Source organism: Gymnoscopelus microlampas, assembly GCF_963454915.1.
Source record: "Gymnoscopelus microlampas genome assembly, chromosome: 20".
NCBI lineage: Eukaryota > Metazoa > Chordata > Actinopteri > Myctophiformes > Myctophidae > Gymnoscopelus > Gymnoscopelus microlampas.
This window is the reverse complement of record NC_139957.1, coordinates 27,507,887-27,515,521: the sequence shown is the minus strand read 5'-3', so window position 1 is coordinate 27,515,521 and position 7,635 is coordinate 27,507,887. Positions and strand designations below refer to the sequence as shown.

The 7,635-nt window shown below is 40.3% G+C and overlaps 1 long non-coding RNA gene across 1 annotated transcript; it reads left to right on the top strand.

The window, feature by feature from the left end:
* The first annotated feature begins 622 nt into the window (after positions 1–622).
* Positions 623–6,461, top strand: LOC311036242. The gene is made up of 3 exons (XR_014599824.1): positions 623–840; positions 2,635–2,700; positions 4,618–6,461. It is a non-coding gene; the product is annotated as an uncharacterized lncRNA (long non-coding RNA).
* The last annotated feature ends 1,174 nt before the right edge of the window (positions 6,462–7,635 follow it).

Sequence of the window (7,635 nt, the reverse complement as noted above, 5' to 3'; positions counted from 1 at the left end):
GCGTGGCTCAAGAGTTAAACACAGGGTCTGAAAATAGAAGGTTTGGGGATCAAGGCTCCTGAAGAACATTTTCACTGTAATTCTGATTGGATCTCTTCTCCATTCGTCCCGCCCTAACATTTTCGTCTCGTCTAATTCGTTGACTAACGTGTCCATTACATTTTCGTCTCCCCATTGGCTTAAAAGGGGGTCTTAAAAGGGGGGAAGTGTGATGGACAGCCAGGACAGCCAATGACACTCAGGTGTCGACACTTTTCACTCGGGTGTCGACTAGGACTAGTGCTGTTTACAGAGCCGCTCGCTAGCGCATGCGGCTAAAAATGAAAACAAAACAGAACATTGTATTAAATTGCAATAGAGGATTGTGATTTTACATGTTTAATTATTCCACAGTTGTCCTGTATATTATCACAATCTTATGAAAAATACTGGTTAGTACAACCCAGTTACACCACTTGACAGTGTTGTTTCTACAGTCATATTCTACTCTTTATACCAAGCTCGTGGAAGCAATGTCATTGGGCATCCAGGTGTCAATCAACTCTAGTCAACATAGCAGGTTCTGACAGGGGGTGTGACTAAAAAAGCAGGAAGGAAGACAGTCTGAGAGTGAGAGAAACAGGTGAAAACAGAGATGTCTGTTAAAATCTGGAAAATGAAGAGCTAGGGATTAATATCAGTGTGGATATATCAGCATGTTTGTGTGTTTGGAGCTGGGTTTTCACTCAGTATTTCTACCATAACCAGCTGACAATAATAACAAGTTGGGCTGTGGCTGGTCAACTAACACACTAGCCTGGAGGAGAGTAGATTGTGTGAGACATTTCAACACGTTTCTGAGTGAGTATGGACGCTATCTGAGAACTGTAATGACATGGACATTTAGTTAAAGTATAGGACCTTTATAGCCCTAGAAGGCTGTGATACATTTAGTTGACACAGGAGGGCATAGGAGTGATGTGTGACTTTGTATATGGAATACATGGAATGAATGTAATATCACAGCCATTGCAGGACTAGGACCTTCAATAGTGTTGTGGTGTTTTGGATAGTGTGCTTCAGGACCTGCTACCAAAGCTGTTACAGTAGAGGCGCTCAGGACTTGTCACTGCATACCAGAGGATCCAAGTGGACACAGACAGACAGGTGCGGTACTGGGTTATCCAGACCAGCACACAGACAGACAGGTGGGGTACTGTACTGGGTTCTTCAGCACACAGACAGGTGGGGTACTGGGTTCTTCAGCACACAGACAGACAGGTGGGGCACTGGGTTCTTCAGCACACAGACGGGTGGGGTAGTGGGTTCTCCAGCTCATCTTGTTGGGAAACTGTTTGCAGCAGCTGTCTAAAGTTTTCAGTTCAAAGGAACTGAGAGACAATACTTTCATTGAGGATTTCAGATTTCAACTCCGACAAGCCTTCAGGACATAAATAAATTTGGTTTGTGAAGCTAACTGTTTAAAATGTTCCTTTGGACTGGATGGGTCCTTCATGTTAGAATCATTTAGAAATGAAAGCAGAGTGATCCACTGCTTCTTTCTCTTTTTCATCTGTGATTGATTGATAGGCCTGTCACAATAATGATATAATCGGCGTCATCGTTTCCATGTTGCAAAATGTTCCTATATTTTCAAACGTTTTCAAAAGTAGTGGAACTAGCTGATCTATAAGTGTAACAGAGTTAAAAGTTCATTTAGAATTTGTCCACTATTGAGCAGCACCAGCCAATATTTGTTGGTTGGTTCAAACTAATGTTTATACTGTGGTATTCTGGTGCACTGCATATCGCACTGTATGTCCTAGTGTAGCCCTAGAATGTCTGTGATCTTACATACATTTCAAGTATTCCAAATACACAGTCATAGATCCCCCTCGTAGGCGCGCTGTGTAGTGACGATCTGCGCGGCCGTAAAAGTGCTCTAAACTCCGTCTGTACTCACCCAATAATTAATTCCTAAGACTTGGAGTCATTTTTTGTCCTCTAGTGTCATATCCATTTGAAAGTTCTGGCAGAAAACGTGTGTTTAGTCAAATATCTGCACTTTTCCACGAGCTTCACACGGACGACTGTCTGGATGCGCTAGGGGGGCGCGACTTGAGTGACGGACCCACACAAGTAAATGGGTCCGTCACTCAAGTCAGCCCCCCTAGCGCACCCAGACAGTCTTAGGAATTAATTATTGGGTGAGTACAGACGGAGTTTAGAGCACTTTTACGGCCGCGCAGATCGTCACTACACAGCGCGCCTACGAGGGGGATCTATGACTGTGTATTTGGAATACTTGAAATGTATGTAAGATCACAGACATTCTAGGGCTAGTCCTAGTGGTGTTGCTGTAGCTGCCTCAGTGGATTTCTGGTCTGCTGAGGGTAAGCGGTGCTCTTAAAACACAGTGATATATTTTTATGATTTTGCCATGAAAAACAGTTCATTTCAGATGTAAGTTGAAGCACACAGTGCTTAATTATTTTATGACGTTGGGTCATTATGAGGATATCATTCTGAGTGCAATTAACCCTGTTGTAAACGTCTTTTGTTTCATCACATTGGGACTAGTGATGACGTCATTCAGTGTTGTTCTTTTTCCGCGAAAATGAAATGAATGTACTTTTTGTTTTGTGTTGCACACAGAAAGTCTTGATGATATGCAGTGCCCATCCAAAGACAAATATTGTGTTATTTGTCTGTTTCCTACAGGTATGTGCAATATATAATGTACCAATTGTATAACAGTTGTTTTCATTGAATGTTCTGGCTGGTAGTTTTTCTGTAAACTCAATGTTGAGTCCAGTATGCTGCAATGGCATTGTTACTTAACTACTCTATTTAAGAGTATATTAAAAAAACACTATTAGATAGAAGTTTCTGTTATTGGTCAGGGAAACAGTATTAGATAGAGGTTTCTGTTATTGGTCAGGCTAAAATAAAAGAGTGGATTCCTGGTCTGCTGAGGAAAGTCTTGATGATATGCAGTGCCCATCCAAAGACAAATATTGTGTTATTTGTCTGTTTCCTACAGAATAAACTGTCAAACGTGGTTCCTGGTCTCATCCTTGCCTACCAAGTGGTATCCGTTACATAAGCTCACAACGCATCGCAATGCAACACGTTGTTGTGAGCTTGTAGATTACGGCTATATCACTACTTTTTTAAAAACATAATTTTTAAGATAAAATGATTAAATATGGCCTATTTTGGCCATAGTATATTATTTATTTAAATTATTGTTATCATTCATTTTGTCGTATATTTAAAGGTAGGGTTACTCCTCGGATTCTCCCACCCATTTTGCCAGCCTAGGCTGGCTCAGGGTGGAAGACAGGGTTAAACAACTAAAAATGGGAATGGCCTTCAAAATTGTAAATGAAAATTTGCCCGATATGCCCCCTATTCCCGCATATCTGAGTAAATACCTCCAAAAGGTTAGTGACACCCACAGTCACAATACCAGAGGGAGCGTTAACAACAATTTGGTACCACCCACCCATAAAACAAACATGGGCAAATTCTCCTTCTACAGCACTGCCACCCAGGATTGGAATGGTCTAACCCCATCCCTCAAAAAATGCAGTTCGCTGGGCTCATTCAAAAGAGCCTTAAAAAATCACCTTTCAGGAGGCCAAAAGAGGAGGTAGTACCATTTTCCTGTTAGACAGCCGACCCCCCCCCCCCCCCCCTGTTCTTGTACATATCTTTCCCCCCTTTTTTTATTTCTTTTGTTGTATATAGTGTTTTATTTTTATTTTATTTTTATTTTCTTTGTGTAATGATATTCGAACTGTGGTGCCACTTTATATGTCTATGAATTGAATACCAAGGCCCTCATTGGAAACAAGTCCGCAAGGACTTTTATGAACGGACCTGTTAGACAAAGTATTTTAAATGTAAATGTGTTGTTTTACATTTTTTTTGCCTAATAAAATATTCAATCAATATTCAATCAAAAGTGATATTTTTGGGTTAAAACAAAAAGTATTTTGTTAAAAGGTTAAAATACTATATTCTGATAGTAATCATTGCTATAGAGTGTTTTTTCAGTAACAGGAGTCTCCCTGTCTCTCCAGCTCTTTAATAAACAGAAAATACATTTTTTGGTAGGTGTCAAAATCTCAGCCAATCAGGAGAAAGTACCCATTTTTAAGCTTAATTTGTATAGTGTTCCAGTTCCAATTTTGTCTGCTCATTTCTTAGTGTCATCACTTCCAATTTCACTTGTTTAACCTGTATCCTGATAGAGTTCTCTGTCCTGGTTGGATAAAATTGGAAATGAAACTGAAACTGAAACAAAAATGCATTTTCTGTTTAATAAAGAGGTGGAGAGACAAGCAGACTCCTTTTACTGAAGAAACACTCATAGCAATGAGTACTATCAGAATATAGAGCTATTTAACACTTATTTTAACCAAAGCAAATCACTTACCCTACCTTTAACTATATTGAAGAAAGTTATAACTTAGCATTTCAACTTTTAATAACTCCCCCATTCTCTCTCTCTCTCTCTCTCTCTCTCTCTCTCTCTCTCTCTCTCTCTCTCTCTCTCTCTCTCTCTCTCTCTCTCTCTCTCTCTCTCTCTCTCTCTCTCTCTCTCTCTCTCTCTCTCTCTCTCACACACAGAGCTGCTCCAGTCGTCTCCAGGTGATGACTTCACAGCGGAGTCTGGCATACCGTCATGTGGTTCTAGAACGCCGGATGGCTCCATCTTGCCCCCCTGCCCACCCATCACCCCCCACCTGCCCGCCCATCCCCCCCAGGCCTGGAGCAGAGTGTTTGCTGTCATCCTGTACGCCGAGTTCCTGAAAGAGCTGGCGGCCATCGCCCAGGAGCACAGCGTAGTGCCGGACCACTCATCGCTTCAACCCCAAATTTCACTGTTCTGGGGGGAACGTTCACCAGAAATAGCTGATGTCCAAGCTCATGACACGTCAAAATGTGACGCGTTGTGAGCTTGGAGATCAGCTATTTCTGACAAAGAGATTTGGTGTAGTACAGTACAGTTGCTGTACAGTTGCAACTCAGATCCGTTTCACTGTGTATATCGAGGGTTTAAGTGGTTAACCTGGTATTCTCCTGGTGTAATCACTGACAGGTTGGATCTGTCAGTGCCAGCAGTACCAGAGGTCCTGGTAGGATATAACGCCAGCAGTAGCCTACATGAGGTCCTGGTAGGACATAGAACCAGCAGTAGGCTACTAGAGGTACTGTGTCAAAGAAACATTGCCAGGATGGATAAACTAGCTGTCTTGGGAATTGAAAAAGATAGTAGACCCGTAGGAGCCAGATTGCTCAGATAGAGCAATCTGGAGCAATTACTGCCGCGGAGACATCACATTTCTCTTTTGGGCCTAGTGTCCCAAAAGAGAAATTTGATGTCTCCGCGGGAGCCTCTGTCTCGACTCAAGACCCTAAAGAGAAATTTGATGTCTCCCCGGAATCATACGAGGAAGTAAAATGTATAATAAGCAAGGAAACATGGCAGCAATAAATGGATCCAGGGAGAAAGCATGGCAAAGTATTGCCGACAAATTAAATGCACAAGTCGTCCAAAAATATATACAATGTATATACAAGTTCATAAATATATAATTCAGTTAGGCTTAAACATGAGGAATGTATGGTGAATATTGGAATTATCGCCTACTAATCTACAATACGATAGCCTATTATATGCGCCATGCATCCAACCAATATGTCTGAGTCTGTGCTCAGGAATGTGTCAAAAACTAAAAAATCTCCATGAATTCAAAGCTTCATGGAGTGTATAATTGATAGAAAATAAGTATTTCTTGGGAGAACAATTCTTTAAATTGTCTTGTTCAAGGACACTTTGACACATTGCTGAGGCCTGGGATCGAACCTGAGATTTTCGGCGTGACAGGCAGGCTCTCTAACCATTCAGCTATGGCCACATCATCAGCAGTGATTCTAAGGCAGTTCTACTCTGTAACAGTAAAGGGGTTTCAGGGAAAACCAGCAAAATGAGGAATGATATAATAAAAGACTGTCTTGCTAATAAAGCGTCATGTCTCTCATTTTCTACAATGTATTTGATATTACCTTTATATTATTTAATAAATTATGCATTTCATCCTCTATATATTGTCCAGCAACCTTTATGATAAAGGTGAAAAACGATAGTAAACCCGTAGGAGCCAGATTGCTCAGATGCCAAGGATCTTGTATTGGGATTCAATCCCATGATCTTGTGGTCTGAAGTCAAGAGCTCTTCCAACAGAGCTAACACTGACCTTCGTACATTGGCATTACATGAACGTGATGGGTCATTCCACCAAATTAATTAAAGCCATTTGGCTCATGCACTTTACAAGTGGGCTTATTGTCAGCAACAGCCAAGAACACAGGAGTCTATCCCTATTACAGCACTAGACCCCAGGGAGACAGACACATGCTGATTTGCCATTTCCAGGATTTGATTTCCAGGATTTGAGTCTTGAGTCCCAAGACTCAAGACCCAAAAGAGTCTTGAGTCGAACGCATTAGATCCAAGTAGACATCAAATTTCTCTTTTGGGCCTTAAGTCCCAAGACTCAAAGGCCCAAAAGAGAAATTTGATGTCTACTTGGATCTAATGCGTTCGCAGGAGTAATTGGTTCGACTCAAGACTCTATTGGGTCTTGAGTCGAACCAATTACTTAATATTTTGGACACAGCTGGTTTCTGCCCGACAGCACAGATATACAGTACTACTGTCAGGACTTGACTGTGACAAACATATTTCCCTGTGTGATTATGAATATGTAGGGGAAGAAAACTGATTATTTGTATTGATAATTTATCATTTGTATATAAACGCAATGAGATTATTCTAATGATGCTTAATCTCTAAATATATTATTTTGTGACAGTGTGAATACCAGACGGGTACATTTTTGTATTTAACTGAATAAATTGTTCAGTTTGATTACAAATCATATTTATAGCCTTATACAGTTTCCATACTGTTAGCTGATAAATAAAGATGTTCCCTTAATTGTGTCTTGTGTCTCTTTGTGATTACAGTTGGTTGATGACCAATTATTGTATTTAGTCATGTTTAATTATTGGGTTATTACTCCATCAATTGTTCTGTTTTTGTTGCTTAATCATTTTAAATAACGGTCACCTTATTTTAACTGAAGCGTTTGTTGTTCCCTTCAGATTGTTGTGTTGACATCCGTCACATCTTAAATAAACAGCTTTTAAAAAGAAGTTTCGTGTATGTGTGTTTGGGGTATGTTTGATTGAGTGTTTAACCCTCTTTTTGGACAGACTGACTAAAAAGACTAAAAACTGCTGTTTGGACGCCATCTAGTGTCCATCAGCAGACACTACATCTGTCTGAGGATATGGGTGTAAAATGTATTTCAGATCTCCCGGTGGAAAAGTGACGCATGTGCTTACTCTCTATTGATTTTATCCCACTGTTAGGGTTGTTTTATATATATTTGTTTAAGACTTACAGTAGGCTGCCATGTCCCACTGGAATACAGTGACTGATATGAATTAATAATATACTGGGACCATACGTAAAATGAAGAATACCTTGTGATGTCAGTGACATTTTATTACAAATGAAAATAAAAATAAGAAACAGTGCAGTAACAATACGTTTTCATATAGCAGCAATTTTGCATG